The sequence below is a fragment of the Plectrocnemia conspersa genome, unplaced genomic scaffold (genome assembly GCF_051122295.1).
Source record: "Plectrocnemia conspersa isolate PC_06_02 unplaced genomic scaffold, ASM5112229v1 ptg000008l, whole genome shotgun sequence".
Classification (NCBI taxonomy): domain Eukaryota; kingdom Metazoa; phylum Arthropoda; class Insecta; order Trichoptera; family Polycentropodidae; genus Plectrocnemia; species Plectrocnemia conspersa.
This window is the reverse complement of record NW_028277172.1, coordinates 8,017,614-8,043,961: the sequence shown is the minus strand read 5'-3', so window position 1 is coordinate 8,043,961 and position 26,348 is coordinate 8,017,614. Positions and strand designations below refer to the sequence as shown.

The window sequence follows — 26,348 nt, the reverse complement described above, 5'->3', positions numbered from 1 at the left end:
TTTATCTTTAGTCATCAATACGCTTCGATTCTGCAAAATTTGCGTGATCATCTGCGTATTTCCTATATAAAATTTAAAATAGGCAAAGATTATTATGTATACTCATAGAGCAAATCTCTATTACGTATTAAGATACATAGTGAGGCGATCTTCTAGGAGAACTCAAATACCTTAGTCTTTACTTTACTCTCATTTTTTTGAGAATTAAAAAATAATACAATGGAATCCATCTAACCAAAAAAAACGGAGTAGTTTTAACTATAGCTCCAGAAATGATCTAAGTAGCAAAAATACGTTTGCTATATAAATCATTTATACGTAAGAGCTCTGGTATATTATAACATATTATTATATATTTTATATTACAAATCTGACCATTGTAACAGGCTTTTCCAATGCGTCATAATGATCATTATACAAATAATAATTGAACATCGAAATATTTAATAAAAATAAAAATATGATGCACACTCAAAATATATGAGAAATATCACACATGTTTTTACAGCTCCTTATAACTATTACTGCTTGACGGCTCGTGCAAGAGGAGCGTTCTTAAGCGGTGACGTCCTAGTCTTGACAGTCAGGAATAAAGGAAGCGAACACGATTCTTTATTAGTAAAATCGTTTAACACGCTTAAGTAATAGGACTTTACAATCAACTACGAGCTAAATACGTAACAGTGCTCTACTTCGATGATTTATAGATATGCCGCAGAGATACGTCGAGGAATCCGCCCCCCTAGTAAGTAGTGTAAAATAAATATCATTCTTATTTTTGATACTTATTTCTACTAAATCCCACTGGAGCTCTGACGTCGATATTAAGCGCCGGCATACATTTTCCCTGCAAGTTTTATTTCCAGATGAGATTATAATACGACACAAGCCGCTCACTCGTACGTGTGTGAATGAATGCAAAGAGCAATGTGCAGACACACGCGTGTGTCGTCGTCACACGAGCAGCGCACCATACGTACACAAGAGGAATATTCCACTTTAATCACATTTAGTCACAAAGAGCTTTGAATTTCACTTACTCCCCTGGGCGGCTCCCACGTTCTACACTCTGCCCTAAATGTGACAACAATTCTAATTAAGATGATTAGGGGGGCATGATAAACGTATTTTACGCGTGAACCGCCCCTAGTAATTGGCTCTTCGCCAAAGACACCCCCACACGTTAGGAAAGTTACATTGTCCACACACACGCTGACGGATTAGCAAGAAGAATGTAATTGTATAATTTTCTCGTGTTTTTAATTTATTTGTGAGCAAATGAGTAATATATTTTAGCTCAGAGCGATGAGATAAGACGTTGGTTGACAACAAGCGGCCAACAAAAAAATTGCATACTCCTGAATCAAAACAAATTATTGAATTTTAAGTTCATGAAAAAAATATGAAATACACATCAACATTTTTCTAAAATTAATCAAAATATATCCAAAAGTTTTTCTTCACACGATGTAACAATAAGTATCTTATTATTTAAAATAAATTATCCTCAATACTTGAGTATAAAATATACGTTTTTATAATTGTATATATTAGATATATTTATAAAAAATATTAAAGCTTCTATTTTATTTTATTCTATTAACATATAAACTAAATTAGTGTAACCTTGTTTTATTAATGTAACAGATTATACAGATAGGTTACATTATGCAAAAATCTGTAAGCCCCTGTCAAAATGTTAAACATAATTGAATATATAATAATTTCATACAAAACAAGCTTAAACCATAAAGCGTCTCTGAATAAATATATACATTCGATATTACATTGTATTTAAACTAGTATTATGTATAAATATATTTTTATTATGTCAACGTAATATGTTTAATATAAGAAAATTCTTAGATTGTTCTAGGAATTGTGACTATGCTCTCAATATAGCAACTCGTGTTATATTGACGTAATTCTAATATTTCAACATGTATGCTACATATTCATATAATACGACATTTTGTATTGATTCTCAAAATATATTTTCATTTAAAACCGTTGCCATTTGATTAGGTAAAAATATTACCATGTCATCAAAATGTCTTTAGCGGTCTCGTTCCTCCCGTAATAGTATCCAGTATCAGAAATCCCACCCTAATGTTAAACCACCCACTGATGTGGACGTAAGTTTCCATTTACTTCCGTTAAAAAGCAACAATTTGAAATATCAATATTTTCATCCATAGGTTGAAATATGATGATATAATGTATCTTTTATTGTATGCGTGATATCGAATCCTTCCAAGTTGATAAAGGTTGCAGAGTGGGTTTTATGTTATCTCTATATCAATTCTACGTACATATATAGATATGTACTTTATAATGAGGGAATCAACGGATGTATAAAAATATGTGATTGATAATAAACATATGATTCAGAGATGACACTGCAATAATTTGGCTCTTATCCTTCATATAGTACAAGTGGCGAACTATAATAAAAGTAATATATTACAAATAAAAAATCAAACCATTGCCCAATTTCTACAATTATACAGCAGCAATACTTTAAAGGACTTTATAAAGTTAAATGAAGATATTTTGTCTAATAATATCAGCTGTGTTGTGGTATATAACAGAACTGGATCAGCTGATTCTTAAGGTGGGTCGACGAAAAGTTTATTTTCTCGTCGACCGACCGAGCTGTAGATCTTTGTATAGTTTGTAGTCCATGAATTAAAAATTAAGTAAATCTCACAGTTCTCACGCGCCTTAGATTCGATTATTTTGTACGGGAAGTCCGAAACATTATGCAGTAAACTTTCATCTCGTCCTTTTTCTTAGAATTTTGCTTCTTAAACAAGTATTTATAGTTGACAACGCTTCTTATTCACGGTCTATTCTGCTTGTTTCAATATTATTGTATAATATGATTTAAAAACATGGTTGTTAGATATGTATGTATGTACATATTGTGCTTGATCTAAATACAACAGAAGAACGCAATATTTAGATATATAAGTCGAATGACTATTAAAAATATGTATGTACACATGTATTTAATATATTACCTCTATCTCTATACAAACGACACAATCGTGAACACTGTGACAATGATATAACAATACAAGTCTTGTGACGACCTTGAATTAGAGAACAATGAGTATTCCTTTTGTTTTTTTGTTTTTGCACGCTCTATCAGCATTTAAAAGTTCGACACAAAATTGTACTGGCACGCAAACGAGTGTGGCATGCCAATCTTGCACGGTTCCGCATTACAAAGATTCAGATTTGTAAAAATAAATGTAAAATTGAGGATGAAAACCATTTTAAAAATAAACTATTGCCATCACAATTGTAATTTATAATCTAGATGTTGAGCACCCACTTTTAACTGATAACAGTCAAACATCAATATCACCTTCGTGACTTTCACTTTATTCGTTTTAGTGAGATTATCCTTCATTTGACCTTTTTTCTATAGTTTTTATAGCCTGAGAAGCTTTACAAAAAAACTTCTAGAAACTAGCATAGTATGATAAGTGAATAGCAGATATACGCAAAACACTATCGCTAAACTACAAACCGCAAGTTAAATCTGGCCCACGAGCTAAAAATATATTTTAGATTTTCAAACTTTTTAAGATTTCAAAGTAACGCTATAAAAAGTTACGAGATATGACCGTATGTGGTGCTCCTATTGCTTCGCACTCTGCTGTGTAACGCAGTCTTCAATGCCTCGTGTAATGCTTATTGCGATATTTGAACTAATTCTATTACTTTTAGATATTTGTACATTCAAATTCAGAAAAAAATAAACTAGTGGATTTCAAATGTCGTGCTTTTAAACGAGAGTAGAGTGTTAATTATTTTGTTATCAAATTAGATATGTACTGAAAGAATACAATATACTTCGTCATTACTAGATTTAGAACTCGACACGATATTCACAACTTGCAGAAAAACGATGTTTTTTATCAAAACGCGTGTTTTGCGATAAAATATAATAAAAAAATGAGTCCGTATCTAAAGTCAGTTTATAAACTAATAAAATTAAGTCATTTACTGATAGTAAATTATTAAAAACGTGTATGATTGTTGTATCAGGATTTTGGTGAAAACAGTTGCTAGAAGTTTTGAGCACATTGTGAGTGACATCAATAGCCAATTTATTTTGTAAAAAATTCCGGCTTTTTTTTAAACTTTTTTAACTATGCCTTTGTTGATGCTAGGTTTTTCAAGGTGCGCTATGTCAAAGTATAACAAGTACACTGTGCAAAATAGCAAATATTTTGTATAATAAAATGGCTAAGTAAAAGTAATAGTAAATCACCATTTTTATATATTTATGAAGTTAGTTACTGGTTTGCATTATATTTAATTTAAAATAAACATTATCAACTTATGTAAAATAAAAATTTGTTATTGCAGCGCCTCTGTGAGGGACGTACTTTTTTGACAAAATAAAATTGAAATCGACAAAAATATGCCACATATGAAGATGGTTAAAGTATATGCTGAACAGGTAAAGATTTAGTTGAAAAATAATCTTAACCCATCGTGTGTCAACGTAAACGTTGTAAGTTCTTTAACTTTTTTTAGGAAATCAGAAATGAAAGCCAAATATCCTGACTTTACCGTACAGTAGTTTAAAGGCTCAGTCGTAGTAATGTTTTGTTGAGAGGAGCGATTGAAATGTTTCTCTACTAAAAAAACCGTGAAATACTAAATGCTTTTTGCTGCAAATATTATGCGGAATTTGGAAATACAAGGAAAAATAGTTCTCATATATAAAACTTACACTGTGATAAAGTAATTTCTACGACAACAGTCGTTGCTTGATAATAATGCAAATTTGCTTTACATATTTTCAATCGTACTAAGAATTTTAAAATAAATTAAATCTCTACTTAACACAAAATTGTGGCAGATACATTGTCTGAACTCAAACTACAGTTCCAACAGAAATATTCGAATTTTGATGTAAGTGCAGAATAAATTTCGATTTTTAAAAATCTATTTGACTGTATAATTGTGAAATTTTTACTATAACTTTAATTAGAAGTAAGTTTTATACAAAGTGATAGACTATCAAAATTTTCTAAATGTATCTTTTAGGTAACTAATATGATCAATTACAATTATATTCTTAGAGATTTATATTTGTATTTGGCAGCATCTATGTTAAATGAGAAGATCGCAATTTCAGATCAGAATTAACAAATAACTATTTTCAATAAATTGGAATTTATTGAAAGTGACGAGCTTTTAACTTCAGATTGATGAAATCTCAAAAAGGCAATTACATCATTTTATAAGTAAAACTTATTACTAGAGATACTTATTTTGAGCAGTTTTTGATAGATGGCAAAATTCTATTAGACCTAAATAGATAAACTATGCAAATATATTTAAAAATCGTAAATCTTAGGAAAAATACGATTTGTTTCGCTAACTTAAGTTTTGTTGTCTGGCCCGCTGAGCCTATAATATTTTCGATCAGACCTTTTACAATAAAAGTTTTATTTTTTCTTGATATAAAGTATATATATTTCCATAAAAAAAGTCAAGTTTTTCATTGATATACTATTTATTGATAGCACTTGAATAATACTAAATTTAGATGCATTGTAATATATATTTTATTCTTTTTTTTACAGTTGAGTTAAGAACTTGATATACACGGATTGAATTATTATTCATCCAAATAATATATGCATACCTAAGTATGTGGAAATAATGTGTAGCACAGTCCTGAATCGAGTGTTCCGAATCCGAAATTTTCCTAGTGTTGTATTACGAAAATGCAATTTCGCCAGCAGCATTTCGGTACCTGGTGTGCGCACTTGTTATGCCGAAGGCAAACACCGGTATCTATCTGATCAAATAATGGATATATCAATAAACAAAAGCCGGAGTATAACTGCGTTTCAATGAAGACAATGCTCTCTATGATCGGTGCGCTTCTACAAATTTGTACTTTGAAAACACGCCCTGGTGCAGTCAGCTCGCCAAAAGCATGTATTATATTAAGGATGAGCAAATGGAAGTTGTGGAAACATGGTTTTTAAATTGTAAACATGTATATACATTACTAGACTTATCATACGTTCCAGTGTGGGGGAGACTGTTCTAGACCCAGCCAGTTTGTCATTAGTCCCGGTAAAAGTATCTAGGTGACGTTAATTTCTGTTTTAAGCAAATTTCCAGAATTGTTCTGGTTTGAGAAAAAATAGTATGGTTAGTATATATTACCATTTCACTGCAAAGTTTAAAATTTGGGTTTACACATTAGTAAACATTTCATAAACATTGATAAAAACAAGATCTGGCCTGACATACTGAGCTAAACCAATTATTTATATATTAAAATCAAATTATGACCATTGTGACATTGTGAGATGTTACTCCAATGAGTCATAACGGTAAAAAAAATACAAGTGGAATAAAAAAATGCATTGTAAGAAAGAAAAAATAATATGTAATAATAAAATTTAATTATACAAACCGGACCAGCTCCTGGAGGAATCTGACACTAAACAGATCAGATGCATTTTAACAATTTTAATTTTTTTTCTACATACAGAATAGACTTGAATTTGTAACTTAAGTAAATAACGTAAAGTAAGAGAGATCAGGTTGGATCCTTGGAGTACCCCTGAAGGGTTGAAATACTCTTTCGACAATTAGTCACCGACTCAAGAATAACCGAATTAAATCATCCGAGTATTTTAACATTGAATGGAGAGCGAGCGTTAAATACCTGGGTATACACCTAGACTCCAGACTAAAATTCAATAAACATATAACTGAACTCCGGTCGAAAGGGCTCGCCGCCATTGCGGCTCTAAAATCAATATTTAATAGAAAAAGTGCGCTTACAATAAAAAATAAAATTCTAGTCTATAGACAATTAATCAGACCTGTTTTAACTTACGCTTGTTCAGTGTGGAGTAACGCGAGTAATAGTAATTTTAATAAACTTCAAGTTATCCAAAATAAAGCCATAAAAATAATTTATAATACACCGTTTTATACTAACCTTAAAAAACTCCACACCAAACATTTAATTCCTACCATTAAAGAATACTGTTATTATCAAACCGAAAAATACTATAAAAAAATCTCGCGAGACCACGCAAACCCACTAATTTCAAGAATCGGTGATTACGACAAAGCAAAACTTAAATTTAAATACAAACATAAAATGCCTAAGCACATATTGCTTTGATGCAGTTAAGCTCATCGCAGTGTCATCAGTTTCAGGTCTACAGGGCTAGGTTTATTTACCTTTGTATGTGTTTTATTTTGTATATTATGTATAATTTGTTTTTTCATCTGCTTCATTCTTTTCCAAAATTTTTTTTTTTTTTTTGGATTTTTTAAATTTGTAAAAGGTTTTATGTATTTTTTCCTTTAATTTAGTATACTCTCGTATAATTTATTATTTTTTTTTATGTTATTGTATAACTTAACAATTTGTAAACAATGTAAATGGTTATAAACCAGTATTTGCATTTAATATATCTGTATGCTATTTTACCTATGTCTATTTAAGAAATAAACTTTTATAAAAAAAAAAAATCCGAGGATCCGAATTCCGACAATTTTTTTTAGCAATATCCCATGATAAACCTTGTCAAATGCCTTCTCAAAATCTATATATACGACGTCTTATTGAAATCCCACATCAAGAGATTTTGTTACCGTATTACTGTTTAAAATTGAAAATGAAAAAATCAGTGATTTATTGTATAATTAAATGTGTCATTGGATAGTCCTTATTTTAATAAATTTATTTACAATTTGTACGCCACTTTTTTTTCAAATAATATGATAATATACTGAGTATAATATCATGAGTATTTTCTAGTATTACTCTAAAGCAAGGCTTCTTAAACTATGGGTCGCGACCCCGAAGGGGGTCGCGAGATTTTAATGTAAAATATTTAAATACATGAATTTAAATTAAATGTTTTTTTCAAGCTGCTCATTATGATCATATAATTTTTACTCACTGCCTTATTTATCGGGAGGCCCTTGCAGCAAAAAAAATAATACCAGAATTGAACGATGTACTTCAGGATGCTGTTAAGAATATAAATTGTATTAAGATCTATGCCCTTAACAGCCGCTTATTTTCAAATCTCTGTAAGAATACGGATTGCCACTATACAAATTTATTATTACATGCAGAAGTAAGGTGGATATCAAAAGGTCAAAATTTAAAGATTATTATTATTAAAGGATGAAATCTAAATATTTTTACCCGAACAAAAATGTGATCTTGCTGTTTTTTTTCAAAATGACCTATGGCTATCCAAGCTGCGTAATCTGTCAGATATTTTTGAGAAATCAAACGATCTCAACTTGTCTCTTCAAGGAAGCAATTGCAATGTATTTACTTCGAATCATAAAATTGAAAGTTTTATTAAGAAAGATTAACATTTGGAAAAATAGGGTAGAAAAGGATTCGTTTGAAATATTTTTCAGTATCGACAATTTTATAATTGAGAAAAATCATTGTAAAATTTTCACCGCAAAAATTAGTATAGGTCACTTAAAAGCGCTAGAAACACAGTTTCGTAAATATTTTATATCAAATATTGATTTCAAAAAGTTATCTTGGATTCAAAAAAACATTTTTGATTAGCTTGAGTGAGATTGATCACCTGGCATATAAAGCTCAAGAGAAGTTTGCTAAGCTTTCGAGTGACTTAAACTTAAAACAAGATTTTCCAAAAAAGCTTGTGACTGAATTCTGGATCGGAACTAGAACTGAATTTCCCACAATCTCTGATATGGCATTAAGTGTTCTTCTGCGATTCAACACCACATATTTATGTGAAATTATTTTTTAAGCTTTAACACATATTAAATCCCAGTATTGTTCATCAATAAAAAATGTTAAAGAGATTTTACGTCCAGCAGTGTCAAATATTGCACCAAAATTTTATTTGTTATGCAGTAAAAAACAAGCACATTAAAAAACGATTTTTACCATTAATTTTTATGTACTTATAATATATACCAGCGACGATATATTTTGCTCAATATTCTCTTAAATTTATGTTATTGAAAAAAATGCAGTTTTGATGAAAAATAGGGCATATAATTTTTTTTAACTATAATAAATATAATTTTACAACTCTTTGTGCAGTTTTTAATTTTATATTTTTGTATGCTTCTGAGCAAATTCTAAAACTATATTTTTTCATATGTATGTAATATGTATATTATTACATAATGAATAAATCAGCACAAAATATTTTATATTTATCTGGGGTCGCGAAGAAACTCACAATCATAAATGTGAATAAAAAAGGGTCGTGAATAAAAAAAGTTTAAGAAGTATTGCTCTAAAGTATGCCACAAATAATGTTTTTGCCAAAATAGACTAAATTGAATCGACTGCATAATATAAATAAAATTTTGAGTTAAAATGTATTTTTATTTAATTATCAACCTTCAACAGAGAATAGTTATATTTATTTGATCATTTCGTTTAATAGTTTCCGTTCCATGAATCATAATTTTCATAATCACAATATTCATTTATTATACAAACATTATTTAGATGAGATAATATTTTAACATAAAAAAGTCGGCGGTTTTGGCAAACGTTCAACGTTTTACAAGCAACTTACGAAAGAAACAACAGACATTAACTATACAGATCATTAGTACTATTTACGCTATTAAAACACAAATTATTTCAAAACGCATTACTAAGCAAATCCAATTTAATAAACAATGGTGCAAATATATTATTGAATTTATTCAGACGCTCAACCGAATATTGATAAACAATATTTTTTCGCATCGAAACTGAAAACTAACTAATTTCCCCAGAGACATTTTTTGTATTATATTACATAGAACCAAACATTCTCGACTTGGAATTTATGCATGTATGGTTTTAATTAAATTTTTTATTAATAAATCAGGTATGGTTATTTTTATAAGTCAATACTATTTTGTACGCTGTTATTTTTATTTTTATTATATATATAATAGCGTCTAGCTTAGATAACGGTTGATCCGGCAAGAGATATTGACAATGCTGCGGAAGCGGAAATTAAACGAGAGGAAGACTCCGGAAGAACAAAGACCTATCCAGGGGATGATTAAAAAATCTCAACCCACTTCACGTTGCATGCTTTCGGATTCAAATTTACAAATAGTAATTTTATTGACTTGTTGCAAATAAATTATAAATTTGTGACACTAATTATAAATATTACAATCACAATAATATTGCGACTACCATGCCATATAAACCCTAACACGGTGTACCAACCATATAAAATACATTTGGTCTTTATTTTTTTGCTTTGTAACTCTGCTTTTGAATAACCATTATATTATAAACGAACTGTATTTTACATCGATAATAAATCTGTGAGTTAATTTATACTACTTTTAATATTGTTTTACAATATAATTCATTGTTTTATTAAAGTTGTTTCTCTGTATGATCAAATAAAACTCTTTTGGGACAGTTTTAAGCCTTTGTGTTGCATATATTTCCAAGAATGTTTCGAAACGTTGACGGTAAATTTCCGGTTATATCATAATACAAGCCGGTCGTATATCATCGAGTAGACAAACACGTTTATATTTGCATGCATACGTCTTCCGCGCCGGTACAATGTCAGGAAGTCACTAATTCGTTTCCGAGATGCAGATCGTCCGGATGCTGCATAAAAAGACAAAAAAACAACAACTTACAACTCAAAGCTTGATCTATTCCTGCTCTCGGCGTCACCGTTGTCACTTGTTCGAATGAATGTGTGATATTCGGATGCGACTCGTACGAAGCAAAAATAGATATGCATCAGATCAGATCAGTATGAATGACTCTCCACCCTCTCTGTGTCTCAAGTTCTCTGTCAAGCAAGACGCTTTTTTGTGCAGCTGACAGGTGAAGCATGTGCTTTCATTAACGAATTTTTGATCGTCGCATGCGGCACTGTTTAATGGCTGTATTTTTTCAAGTAATCCAAAACAGAAAATCTGTTCTGGCTAATTTTTATTTACTCAATATATATCGCTATAATAAATGTTTAAAATAGATGTTTCGATAATTGATTAATGAGAAATCTAGGAGTGAAAATATATCCCTCAAACTATTATTGTACTAACATTGTTTAAATCAACAACGATAATTTTGTAAAGCGAGTGCCATTTTTTTGTATGTTAATTATACACAATTTTTATTACTCAATCTTCAGAAACCCTAAATAAAGAGACATAATCTGTCTAAAGTATATTGCTATTGCAAGATCTTTTGCAAACGTGTCGTGTAAATGTATTTTCTCTAAAGAAAATATTGTTATCAAGAACATATATTGCTTTAATAACGTGCAAAATTTTTAATTCATATTATATGAAAATGCACTTAAAATAAATTTAATATTTTTAATGCTTACTAACAAACAACAATAAAAGAACGTTTTAAAATAGTGTATTATAATTCTTTATAATATATGTATACAAAATTTAATAATACTTTACTAATGATAATAATTATTTAAAATAACTATAGTTTTAAAAATCCATTATTATTTCACATGGGCATTAGTTGCGTCATTGTTTCATGAACTACAGCGTTGTGAAGATGTGGGCTTGTAAAAATAATATTTCATCGATATTTATAAAAATATTTAATAATATTTACTTAAAATTTTTTTTTATATATCGTATTGATTAATTGGGGAAGAGTTTTAGGATTCTTATCGTGCTTTTTATTTGATGAATATTTCCAAATGGTAGGGAAATATCCTAAATCAAGGCAACCATTAAAGATGTTATTAAATAATGAATGCAAATTTCAGGCAATAGGCAATTCTAAAACTTTTTTTTATTAAAAAAAAAATTATTCACACTGAATCACACCCAAATTAACTTGCAAATCGAATTATTAAATACCATGGGTGTTTCTGTTTTTTTTTATCAATCTATTTACTTTGATTCCAGTTTTATATTGTAATTTTAGTGAGTTCATACGATATAGTAAAGATATCTATGTAAGCAGTTTTTTAGTGATTTAGTTATTTTTCACAATAAATTATCTGTTGGTTTTAGTTTTTAGTTTACACAAATACGTTTTATTTCTAATTATCCCTGTTATATCGCGATTATTATTAGTGTTTTAGTGGTGGATTTTTAATTTTATTTTATTTTTTAATCAATGGATATCGAAGTAAAATATAAAATGTATATTCTTACGCATGACTGAAATATTATAGTTTGTTAAAAAAATAATATTATAGTAAATTATTTTAATTCCAGATAGTGTACAATTCTATTACTGAACTAGGCGGGATTGATATTCTTAAAATAATTATTGACAGTATTCTTGAAATCCATCCAACCAGGATTGTTACAGGCAAAGACAATCTTAAAGATAACTTACACCTCCAGTATAAAAATACAGAAAGTTGATCTAAGGACAGACCTTGGATTCATTGCATGTGTGAAATCTGAGCATCATACGTAGCGAACGCAATTTATAAAATAGTTTAAAATCATTTATGTTTCATGTAAATAGTTAAAAAGCATTATCGTGGATTTATTTGAGCCAAAAATACCCAATGCATTTTTCTAACATTGGGATTTTTAGTTAACATCACTGAACTTCCAAGTCCAAACGCTGCGTCAAAATCGCAACGGGTTAACAATTAATATTACTTTGTTTTTTATAGTTAGTTAGCATTGCGACATTTGTGCGCGCCTATTTTATTTACTTTATTACAAATATTGCGACTCTTTCGCATTGTCTTAAGGGGGCGGTCTTTCAGGAAACAGAAAAATAATTATTATAAAAGTGTTCCATCCTAATTTATTCATTCATTAATTATAGATATTTCATTGTAACATGACATGCGTTAACCCAAAAGTTACAACTGGATAAACACAATCAATGACTCTAAATAAGCAGTGAGACTTTTATCTGGAATTAGTCCAAAATCAGTCGATTTTATGTCACTTTCTTAAACATATATTTTATTTTTTATAAACTATTACTATGGCTTTTGATCAATAAGTATAACTATGCACTACCTAGCTTCAGATTTTCTTAGTTTTCTAAAATGAGAAAGAGATGATCTATCAAAATCATAAATAAAAATAAAAATCAAACACTATAGATATTTAAAAACAATGGGTTAATATGGGATATAAACCCAGCTCTTTAAAGTCATCGACTATACCATCGTTCTATTGTATGTGTCTATTAGACATATTTATTTTACATTTTATGTATAACAAAAATATTTAATCGCTTATTTAATTAAATAATTAACTCAATACAAAACATAATTTTCATTGTAAATCTATGTGTTTTTATGAGGTAATCTATAGTTTTTCCTGTTCACATACTATTGTAGTATTATAAATAAACACGAACATTCAATTTTTTAACCAGTGATAAAAATAAAATTGTTATACATATATCGTTGCAATGATTTTACACAGCGTTGTAATATTTTTTATTATAAATATTGTGAATTGTGACTTTCTTGTAAGTATAATAATTATGTATTATAATCTTTGTCATAAACTTTTAAATTATATTAATTTCTAAAATTTAAATTTTCACAAATATAAATCTAGTATAATCCATAGTACACAAATTTGTAATTTTAATTTGTAATTAGTTAACTATTGATTTTCATATAATTTAATTATTTATGACACTAAAGTATCATACATATTGTATATTAAATTATATAAGAATTAAGTTTTAGGCTTAATATTATTATTCTGTCTATAACAGTAATAATATAACTTTGTATTAAAGGCTAGTAATATGAATGATTTAAATATAATTAAACATATATTATATATTTTATTTTAAGGGTCCAGCAGACATCACTATTGAAAGGTTTGAGAAATGTGGAGATGATCAAATGGGTGTTAAAGTAGATGCAAATATCGAGATTATAAATAGAACTCATAACTGCATTAATTTACATATATCGTCACCTTTCGACTTGGATGAAAAAGTTTCGGTAAGTTATAAAAAAAAAATATATATATATGATATAAAAAGTATTATATAACATATAATAAATTATTAGGCAAATGTCACATTTGCAAAATGGGGCGATGGTGGTTGGAAACCAAATGCAGCTGATTTCTCGGAAAAAGATTTTTGTAAGGCATTTATTATGTATTTTAAGGACTCGGAAACAATTTTTACTCATATGGACCATATTAAGTCATGCCCTATTAAAGCTGTAGGTATTTATTAGTTTATATATTATTGATTATTTTTTTTATTTATATGTTTTATTTTAGGGCGAATATGTCATTAAAAAGTATATATTTGACAAGCATCTAGATTACCCTGTAATGTATGGATATTTTAGAGGTGATTTGATTTTAATTAAAGATGGTGTGATATTAACGTGTATACGAGTTTACGCTAAGTCTGATCCTAAGAGAATAAATATGGGTTAAAAGATTGGTTGTAATGATTTTGTTCAAATTTATTTATTTTACTAATTCCTCAAATAAAAGTGAAAAAATATTTAGATAAAAGCAAGGACTGAGAACATGGGAACAAAATATGATTTCCAAATAAAAATTTATTTTATTATTTATACATAAATGATTTTGTGATAGGTCCGAAAAAAATGTATGTCATTTACAATACTTTTCTGTTGCTTTCACTAAATTTTCTTGAAGCAGATTTTAAAAACGTGATTTATTGATGTGTTAAATAATAATAAATATATCAGAATAGTGGGAGAAAACTAATTAACATAAAAAGTATCAATTTTTAATCTTTCTCTTATATGTCATTGTCTCTAAAATATCAAGCAATAAAAAATATATTTTAGCAAATATTTAAATAATAAGGATGACGTATAAATTAAATATTAAAACTATAAACAACTTATATAAGTCACTGATCGATTCGATCAAACAATATTATAAATAAAAAACTGCTTAAAAAATTACAGAACGATATTAAAATAGCCATTGCCAAGCATAAAAATCAACCTTGGAAAATAAACTTAACGACCTTTATCCAGACTACAATTATTTGTGGAAGATCTCAAAAATGTTACGTCGCAAACCTGCATAAATTTAATGAACCATAATATTCACTATTTGAAGAAAAAACTCACACTATTGTAGATGGTCTACAAAACCATTGCATAGTTGATTCTAGAAAAATTTAAATGTTTGAATATTAATATCATAAGAAAAAAATATTTAAAAAATATTTAAGGACTTCCTAATCGCAAATCCAAACCAAACCGAGCCTTTTAAATACTTCTACTGATTTCTATCGATTACTTTACAAATTTTACAGATTCGTCACTTACTTGTCTAAACTTTCAATTCTTGTGGAAGCAGGTTGACGATATTAAAAAACCAAGTACGAATCTAAGTTCTAAGTACTAAACCAAGTTCCTTCAAACTATTTTTTTTTAAATTACCAGCCGTCGTGAGTAAAATTCACGAAAAATATAGTTTTAGAACATATTATTTTGCCTGATAAGAAATTTGGCTTCGGATGCTATCATTCCACCACGGATCAACTACATCGAGTAATGTAATATATACAAAAAGCTTTGACAGAAAAATGACTACAGAAGCAGTGCTTTTGTACATTACTAAAGCTTTCGATCGCATTTGACACGCAGGCATTATATATAAATTAATTACATTTAAATTAATAATAACTTTAGTTAAATTAATAAACTCGTTTTTAAGTGGTAGAAGCTTTTGAATTAAAATTGAAAATTATTTGTCAACTTTCAGACCCTTATCTGCTAGAGCCACCCGAATTTTAATTTTAGGAACCATATTATTCACTATTTGCTGACAACACGGGTATTTTAGGTTCGTACAAAAATCTCCATCGAGCAGTATAGACTTTAAAACAGAAAATATATTTTGAAATAGTTCGCGCAAATTCAATAAAAAGCATCGCAGTAATGATTTATCGTAAAAATTAAAAACCTTTACTGTCGATAAATTAATAAAATTTAAAAAGTAAACTATTTTTTAGACTGGCAAAATTCTCAAAGTACCTAGGTTTCCCCTTTGATTCTAAACTTTTGCGTAAATCCTATATAGATAAACTAGGTTTAAGAACTTAAATAATCAGAACAAATTTATACCATCTCCTTTGTCACAAAATAAAATTAAATATAAAAAATTAATAAAATTGTTTTTAATCTATAATAATACTTGCAATTTCGTCCGCTTTCCCGGTTTGAAGATACATAATTAATTCTAGTAAATAACTAATAAGACCTTGGTCACAACAAAATATCCCGTTAGTTAAGAATCGCGTCAAATTTATTCCTAACTCAATGATACACTATACTTCATAAATAGGTAACCTAACTAAACACTGCAAGCGAATTAAATCTGATAAAAACGCAACAATAAAAAAAATACAACTATGAAAAATAATAATTGTTTTTCTAATACAAAAAATAAAAATATAAACAGATTATATATTTTATAATAAAAAATCTATAAAAAAATTAAACATTATAAAAGAGTTAATTTTTGTCGATACAAACTTTCACTGAAAATAGATAAGCAGGTAAGTATTTTTTTTATTTTTTTTGTGTTTGGACGATCGGAATGAATTATTATTATATAATTATAATTCTGATCGGTCATTACAGATATTGTGTTGAATAATTGAAATACAATCGAGTAGAGTAGTTCATTATGACATTGACTGAAAATAAGTTATAATAATAAAATATATATCACTGATTAACGATTTCACTATAATGAATGAATATTTCCAAAATATGTGTAAATAATTTAAACATACATCTTAGCATCTGAAAATATTGCTATTATATAAGCTTCAACAACCACATGGTTATTTTGGTAAGTGGAAATAACCATTTTATTTCTAGCATTTAATTATATTTTATAAGTGAAATTCACAAATATTTGTATAACATAATCAATTGAATATTACATTTTTTTTTAATACAAATTTTAAGTATAATATAAAAATAAAAATAGCGATCTAATACACCTCTGGATTTTTGGCAAAGTTTCATTAAAATAAGCAAGCATTACCTTACTGTTAAAAGTCAGTTTGTAAAATAATAAAACAATACAAGTAGAAATATGGCTTTTTAAAAGTTAAACAATCTTTGAAGATCATATGACTGGAAAGTTAACTTATTCTGTTTTTGTGAATGTATTATTAATTTAATTGTCAATATTCATAAAGTAAAGATACTATTAAAGAGATAAGTAATATTTTTATACATTACTGTTTCCACTAGGATCCACGTAACGTGACAGATATGTTCAGGATTAAATAGTTGCTGCAACGTTAGGCTTGAAATGCGTGTTTAAAATGACCATATCAGACATTAATCTAGTCTAGTGCGAGGTTTGTTTAGGGATTCTATTTAAGAGGAGATGCTTTTGTCAGTTTCAATAAATTTATTGAAGGACAAACTGCGGCAAAATTATTAGAAAATAAATCGAAAAAAAAATTATATTAATAGGCAATTTCTTGACTTTGTGGCGACTGTCGACCACCATGAATAGTAACGGACAAAAAAAGGGCAATTGTCTCATTGTTAATGCCCGTAACCAAGAATGTTCACTGTTAATAATGAGACAAACATCATGGCACAAGAGGGATTTCTTTTGACCACACCACACGGGTCGTTAAGAGTATCCCTTTTGTGACTAAACGGTGCGGATGCAATTAATCATCACAACAGCAAACCCTTTCCGTAGAATTCGAAAGTCGGAGCAAGCAAAAACTCGCTTCCAAATATGCAACATCCGATTTCTCGAATTCTACGAAGCGACTCCAGCGATTGGCTAGGAGATCGACGCACAAGCGTGATTGGCCAGCAAGGGTGCATCCCCTAAAAGAATATAAGCCCGGACTCCGACGAGGAGACGGCAGTTGATCCGAGTTGATCCGCAGTGGACACAAGACCTTGACAGAAAGCCCAAGGACAATCCACGAGAGACGAGAGGCACGAGACGCCAGAGAGCGGAATCAGCGGCAAACGACGACCAGCAGCCTTCCTGAGGAACCAGCTACGCGCCCCCACCTGACACTCCTGACACCTGTCGCATGCAGCTTGAGTCATCCTGAGCATCATCAACTGCACGAACTCCGACATCACGAGAAACGTCACGCCATATTCGTCCATTAACAAACTTGTAAATATAAAATAATAAACAGTCTAATAGGATTCGACCAGGAGTCTCATTGGCCGCGAGGTCAACCACCCCTAAGGTTACGCTCCCTAAAACTTTAAAACTATAATTATAGTCCTTAAATATATTAGCATAGATTTATTTTAATAACTCAAGAAATCAAAAATCTCGATCAAGGACTCGTTAAAAAGCAGGGCTGTTTAAACAGGGAATTTGAAATGAGATTTTATAAATAAAAATACTGTTAAATCAATCAGATATTATCAGATAAAAAAACCTTTTAATGAATTTAACATTTTACTATTGAAATTGTTACAAAAAAGTAGCAATAGCAAAAATAATCATGCAAGAGAACAATGAAATTTTAGTTATAAATGGCATGTATTAATATTTAACTAATAAAAGCTATTACATATAATTACTGTCACTAAAAATGCATTGAAAATGAACATGAGCAATAATTATACTAAATAACACAATATACCGGCATTATTCATTGTTAATCTAAACAAATATGTAATAGCAGAGAACCTATTGTTTTATTTTGTACACATATAATTTTTATAAATAAACTCAAACAATCCAACGGCGTATCAGTTATAGCACCAAAGCTTACACAAAACGTTCAAAATGATTCTATATACCATTGTATTAATTTTTATTGTAAATTTTGTGAATTGTGATTTTCTTGTAAGTATATTTATATAAAATTTACTTACTCATACATTGTTTTACCTTTTAAAGAGTAATGTTTATAATAAATTATTGTTTAAAATTAGGGTAGGTACTAAAAAAATACATTGCTAAAACTTTTGTATTAATTAATATACCTACATATTTTTATATTAAAATATTAAAATTAGATAAAAATACATAATTACTTATTAAAAAAAAACGTGAAGATATATTTAATTTTTAGATTAAAATTGAATTACCTTATATTTGTTGCAAATATATTGTTTAGCAGTGTTATGTTACAATATAAAACAACTTATTTTTATTACTTAGGGTCCAGCAGATATAACTATTGAAAGGATAGAAAAATGCGGAGATGACCTTATGGGTGTTAAAATAGATGTCAACATGGAAAAATTAAACAGATCGCACAACTGCATTAATATTTATGGAGAATTACCTTTTAATATAGATGAAACAGTTTCTGTATGATTTCATAAAATTAATTCAAAAATCATATATAGTATGTACAATTGTCTATGTTTTTAGGTGAATATTACATTTGCAAAATGGGGTGACGGTGGCTGGAAACCAAACGCAGCTGATGTTTCTGAAAACGATACTTGTGAAGCTTTTAAAAAGTATTTTAAGGACTCAGCTAACATCTTTAAAATGGCAGGACATCCTAACGTATGTCCAATAAAAGCTGTAAGTATTGATTTATTGAGTTGTTATTGACAATTGGTCTTTAATAATTTTGTTCATTTTAAGGGTAAATATATAATTGAAAAGTATATTTTTGATAAGCAGTTCAATGTTCCTGTAATGTATGGATATTTTAGAACTGATGTTTTATTAATAAAAAAAGGACAAACATTTTCGTGTGTACGAATTTACATTAAGTGTGATCCTAAGAAAACTGGTTATTATTAAAATATTTGTCTGATATATGAATAATTAAAAAAACATACAAAAATCAATTCTAGCTTTTTTATTTTAACATTATTTTAAATAGCAAAGCCATCACTGGATTTGAAACACACCATATAAATTGTAGTTATTTTTATTATTAATAAAAGTTGCTACTTTGACCTCGATTTTTACATTAATTAAATGTAATAAATATTAGTTTATTAACTAATATATCAGGCAGTCCAAATTTGCATTAGAAGGTACGATTGTTAATTTAGTTGTTAGTAAGTAAATTGAATTTTGCAATGAAAAATGTTCAGAATCAAAGCGATTTGCTTTACTGTTTTTCTTTACTACAGAACAGACTTTTATAAGTAAAATTTAGCAGTTAATAATGTTAATAAATAATCAAAATAATATAAAATTGTAAAAGTTAAGTCAAAAGGTTAATCACATAGTCGCAAAATATGTTTTAAAATAATGTGTATAATATTATCTGAAAAGCCGATTATCCGAAAGGCTTATCCATAAATCCGAAATCCCAGCCTATAAACAAATACATGTATTATGTTTCTAGTTTACTAATTTTACAAATATACTAGACAAATAATATTAAATTGGTTTAAGTAGTTGGTTTTTTTAACTTTTACTTCCAAAATTAAATTATTTTACAATAAATTTTAAATAAATAATCTTAACGTGAAAATTATTTATAAAAAAAATCATTATAATTTAAATATAAAAAAACCTAATAATTTGTTAAAAAAAATAGTTATGAACTGAGGACCAATATGTATAATATTAAACTTTGTGTGATATGATAAATTTATGCCATCTATTGACAATATTAAAAACTTTGTACTATGTATTAATAATTGGAGATAAAGTCACAATATATATACCTTAAATTATTAAAAATAAATGCTTGCATTATTTATACTGTATATAATAATTTATTGTAAGAAAAACATAACAAACTTTTTAAAAAAATATATAAAAAGTGGATATTAAAAAAACTTTGGAGCTTTTTCAATTACTTATTGGTCTAAAAAAGTAAAATAATCAAAAAAATAGCGTATCACAATAATAAAATATGTCTAGGTTTATTTGGGTTTAGAAGTACTACTAAAAATATATATGTATTTTTTTTTCATTAAATAGTAATGAGTGACTATTGAGCTTCAGCAATATGTTTTTTATTAAAGTTTTGAAACAATATATAATATAGTTCTAATTGCTTTTTTGTAAATTACTTTTGACTAATTAATTTATTCAGTAAATCAAAAAACTCGAAATACAATAATATATAGTATATATATATACAATTTTTTGAGTTTTATACTTTTCTAAATCACTATTGTCTAATTACAAAATAAACTATTTTTTAAAAACTGGTACAATTATATAGGATTCAAAAAACGGAGGTGACTTAAATTCAGATGACAGCTTCCATATTTAATTTTTAACTATACACCCGTCGAATAATCCTAATCATCTACATAATATAATAAAATGAAGCAGTGACTCTTATTTTATATGTCCAATAGACTTTCTTTATACTTAGAACTACAGTAGCAACTTATTTCAATTATAACCTACGAAAGTAGATTAAAAATATGCGGACGAACATAGAAAGGGTAATATTCTATGCACAATTTTTTTTTTATAAGGTTATGTTAATTATCATTAGTGTCTCTGCAAAGTTTAAGTTAATTAAATAAGTTCATTTTCTTAGATAAAAACTTTATCAACTTGTATAAAAATGTCAATGAATAAACATTGCACAAAAAAAAGTGAAACATCGAAATAATTTCATAAAGATATGGAAAATACTTTGGAAACATTTTGTTCATCGTACACAATAAACAAAAAATGGTAAACTAAGTATCGAAAATGATCATCGCAATGGAAGAGTTAAAAATGCTGCGACTGTAGAAAATTTCGGTTTAATTAATAATATAGTCATAACAGATCAGCGAATCAAGGTTAGAGAAGTAGCTGTAGAAATATTTCATGATTGATCAGGATCAAAACCTTGTGAACAATGAGTCAGGTCTGGCAAATATATCTACTGACAGTTGATCAGTAACGTATACATTATCTGACGTTATACAACATGCTGCTCTGTTATGAAACTAATTTTGCTACTTTTATCAAAATGTTATTGAAAATAAGAAATAGATTCATTACTATCAGTCTAAATGAAAGTAATAATCGAAGCTTACTACTGACAGTTGATCTGAAACGTGTTCGTTTTTAGGCGTCGTCCGACTTACTCTTTTATGAAACTAATTTCAATATTTTATGAAAATAATTGTTACTACTTATGGGGCATATGTTCAACACTATCAGTCTGAATTAAAGTACCAGTCGAACCTCAAAAATACGAAAAGACGCAAAGATTTTTGTATACCAAAGAAGTTATAGCCGCCGAAACGAAGCATTTTTCAGACCATGACAAATTATTTTATCAGATCTATATTATATTACATCATCGATGTTGAAAAATAATGTAAGATGTTTTTAAATTCCAACTGTGCTCGATTACAAGGTTTTTAATATACGCTCGTAAGTACTAATCTGTCAAATTTCATTAGGAAAAAACATTTCAATTTTTACATAAAAAATACTCGGGGGACTACCAAATCAATTTCACTCCACATTTTGCCACAATATGTAAATATTTCATGTTGATTTTTTTATTTTATATACATATAACATAAATATGTAAATTTACTTTGTATTATTTATTCATAATAAATACTGCTTATTAAAGTCAATCAATAATAAAAACACAGCTTCTGCTTATGTTTTTAGATGTTTATTATATGGCATTATAATTGATAATTTATTTGTAAACCAATAATTAATTATATGCGTATCTATTTTATTTTTACGTTACTTTATCAGCCAAAAAAATTTAATTCAAAACAGTTATCTTAAAATGTTAAAATAAATCAATGATCAAAAACTATTGCTAAAATGGGTTTTTATAAAATGCTTTTATTTTATATATTTATTATTATCTGATAAAGAGACATGTTAATTAAAATGTTGTTTTTTCTTTGTGGCCCTTTCTGTGTATTATTAATAATTCCTAAAGATCATTATTATTTTTTCATCAGCATCGACGGATAAAAACAAAACTCCATTGTGTTTTGCTCTTTGACGGCGGCAGCAGACAGGAGCCGGCACAGATCCTTTGTCTGATTCTCCGTACAAAAATAAAGACAGTCTGCAATTTTGTCTGGCGCAAAAATTGAATTGTGCTGAAAGTGGATAAGGGGAGAGTACGTCGCGTATCCGATTTACCTAAACGAGATCAGAATTTTTGTTGTCGTTTAGATGTACGAGATGAGCGCGCACGTTCGAATGTTATCAGATAAACGGCGACAAAGGGGTTGACGTACTGGCCGTGTGTGTTTTTTGAACGTGTTAACCCTTAAATGCAGGTTTTTGTGACTCATAAATATGTATTATGACTACATATATTTTTAATTTAAAAATACGTTTCATTGAATTATGTTTTTAAGCGTATTAACTATTAAACGCTTAGAATTTTAAAGAGAGTTTAAACATATGTATAAATTCACTGAAAAATAACGTTTAATAAAATATTGTATTTATATTCTACATAACGCTGAAAACTAGCCTTTACTACAAAAGCAAAAAAGAACATGTAAAAATAAATTGAAATTTTCTGTCGCATAAAATGTTAAGTCAATTAAACAAGTAGTTTATTTTGTAAAAGGTTGTTCAAAAAATAGCTATCTTGATTAAGTTTAAAAAAAGATTAATTTAGCATCTGCTCTGATTTTTTGATATTACATACATAGGTTTTATTGTATCTTAATATACGACTTATTAAAAATAAGTTGTGGCATGTAAACATAATTAAATGATCACAGAAAATAGCACCATCGTTTTTGCCCCAAAAATATCCTAACTTGACAATTTCATCAAATTGTTTCGGAAAACACTGATTTAAAGTATATGAAATTTAAAAAGCTGTAGGCATTTCCAACAAGAATCTTTTGACTAGAAAAGTCATTGATAAAGTGGATGCCAGAATCATTAACAGTTGATCACAAACGCAATCTAATTCTGATTTTCCAAAATATTTTTAAGAGTAAAAGAAATATACCTTATTTTAATGGCAAGCGATACTATAACAAGTAAGACAACAGCGTTAATTAAAACCAAATGAAGACTGCTTTTCAAGATAAATATAGCTGTTGAAATAGTCTTTATGTTGTCTTTCATCACATCATGTTGTTGGCTATGATAGTGGATGAGAGACAACACATACAAAAATTGTGTTACAGGAGTTTACTAAAGGCAAAAACTTAAAATCCGAAAGGAAAGCTTGTTACAATTTTATGACTCCTTTAATAAATTTTAGCGCCATGGACTACAATGAGATTGGGCATAATCTAAGCTCGCCACCACTAATGATGATAAGCTTGACAACAAAGACTATTTCTTTATTTTTGCAAGTTAAGACACTGCCTGAGTTTGATTAATATTTTTGTATGCCTTATCCAAGCCTCAGACTTTTCAGAGTCTACAGAAAAAGTTTCAGATAAAAAACAGAGATGCTACATTAGAGCAGCTTATGACACACAAAACTTTTGAGATCCACAATGACAAAATTTGATTAGCAATCTGAATTTAAAACAACGTTTTTGACTTAATCAACATGAATTAATACACCCTAATTGGTTGGATGGTTGGTGAAACTTAAATTGCAGCCAACTCCTCGTGATGATTTTCTAAAATTTGCAATAGGCAAAAAGCTAAAGAATAATGTACTCGTATCGAAAAAAAGGTATGAAAACACTCACATTAACGAATTATTTAGACAGATTGTCTTTTATACTTTAAAATATCACAGTGCGACTGTTTAAAAACCGTAAAAACCCTAATTTTTCACCTAAATTCTAAAAATTTAAAGTTTTTTCGCAAACTCAAAATGTAGCGCATGGTTTTTAAATATATTTTTTTGTTATCAAGCAACTAAAAAAAGGTTTTTAGATGCTTTAAAATACAAAAAACGTTACTTATATATTATGAACGTAAAGGTTACATTTTGGTATTTTTACCATTATTTCCAAACTGTCCTTTTTAATTTAAGATTTTTTATATTTTTCCCCAGATTATCATGCAAATACGCAACTTTTGAGCCTTATAGAAATTCTATACTATAAAAATTGCTTTTTTTGACCCATCCTGGTGGACAACTTGTCTTTTAAAAAGCCAACTAATAAATAGTTAATATTATATAAACCTTTTAATAGATTAACTAAACCAAATAAATTGTATAAAACTTATTGGTTGCTCAAAATATTGCATTTGTGGCGACCACCTATTTAGGCACAATTGAAGGGCGATTGTCTCATTGTTAATGACCGTGACCAAAAACGTTTATTCATTAACAATGAGACAAACATCATGGCACAAGAGGGATTTCTTTTGACCACACAACACGGGTCGTTAAGAGAATCCCTTTTGTGACAAGACGGTCAGGAGTTGACCCAAGGCAGACGGTCAAGAGACGGCTCAAGGCAGACGATCCGAGATACGAGACGACTGAGGCACGAGACAAGAGACGTCACTACCAGAGAGCCAAGATCTACCAGCCGCCATCCAGAGAAACCAGCCACGCGCCCTCATCGACAGACCTGCAGATCACTCCTGACACTCGCCGCACGCAGCCACAGAGCCCTGAGACATCATCACCTGCACACCTTCATCGCAAGACACGTCACGCCGTAATCGTCCATAGTCAACATTGTAATTATAACTAATAAACAATCTTATACGATTCACCAAAGAGTTTCAATGGCCGCGAGGTCAACTACCCCTAGGGCTACGCATTCAAGATTTTTTCAAATAATTAACCATTGTAAGGTGACCAAACGTTCTCCTCAAAAATTACGTCTATCCTTGTCCATCTTTTGTTTTTATTTTCTAGAAGAAAAAATCCATTAAAACGATTTTTTTAACTCTCGTAAGAATTTCTACTCTTTAAAAAAATTACGGTGATGCCCTTTGAACGAAAATTTTCAATTTGTCCTTTTTTATTTTTTTAGTTCCCGCGGCAATCTCAGATTTTGAACAAAATTTTTCGTGATGACATTTTTTTAGGTCCCATAGCAACTTCTTTATTCTTTACTAACAGAAATTTCCGAGACAGTCTTTTTAATTTTATTTGATATTTTTAAAATTTCGGTAGCAACATAATATTATAATTACGTACAATACGTTAAAATGATTTTTTTAAATAAAATAGTAGATACGCATAAAGCTAAATAAACGCTTTAATCGCGTGAATATGTGATAATGCTTCTGTCTTGTAAAAGAAAGAAATTACATATAGAAAGCTACAATTACCGCCAAAGCTCTATAAATTTATAGCAGTTGTTGGATTCATTAATTTCACTACTTTTATATTTACAATTGGAGGGATTATATCATAAAGAATCTAATTCAACAAGACGCGACGTTCCAAAAAAACAGATTTATTCGTTAAAATAAGACACTACCGTAGGAGACCTATTAACAGCTTAATTTACAAAGTACATACTATAAATCAGAATGGATTAAAGTATTCGTCGCGTTAA

The 26,348-nt window shown here is 28.6% G+C and overlaps 1 protein-coding gene and 1 long non-coding RNA gene across 2 annotated transcripts in view; one reads left to right on the top strand and one right to left on the bottom strand.

Annotated features, from left to right (window-relative positions):
• Positions 1–26,348, bottom strand: part of LOC148232886 (neural cell adhesion molecule 2-like) — a 178,459-nt gene that overhangs the window by 129,783 nt on the left and 22,328 nt on the right. The window lies entirely within an intron of this gene.
• Positions 10,840–14,156, top strand: LOC148232887 (uncharacterized). The gene is made up of 3 exons (XR_015810346.1): positions 10,840–10,876; positions 13,815–13,967; positions 14,037–14,156. It is a non-coding gene; the product is annotated as an uncharacterized LOC148232887 (long non-coding RNA).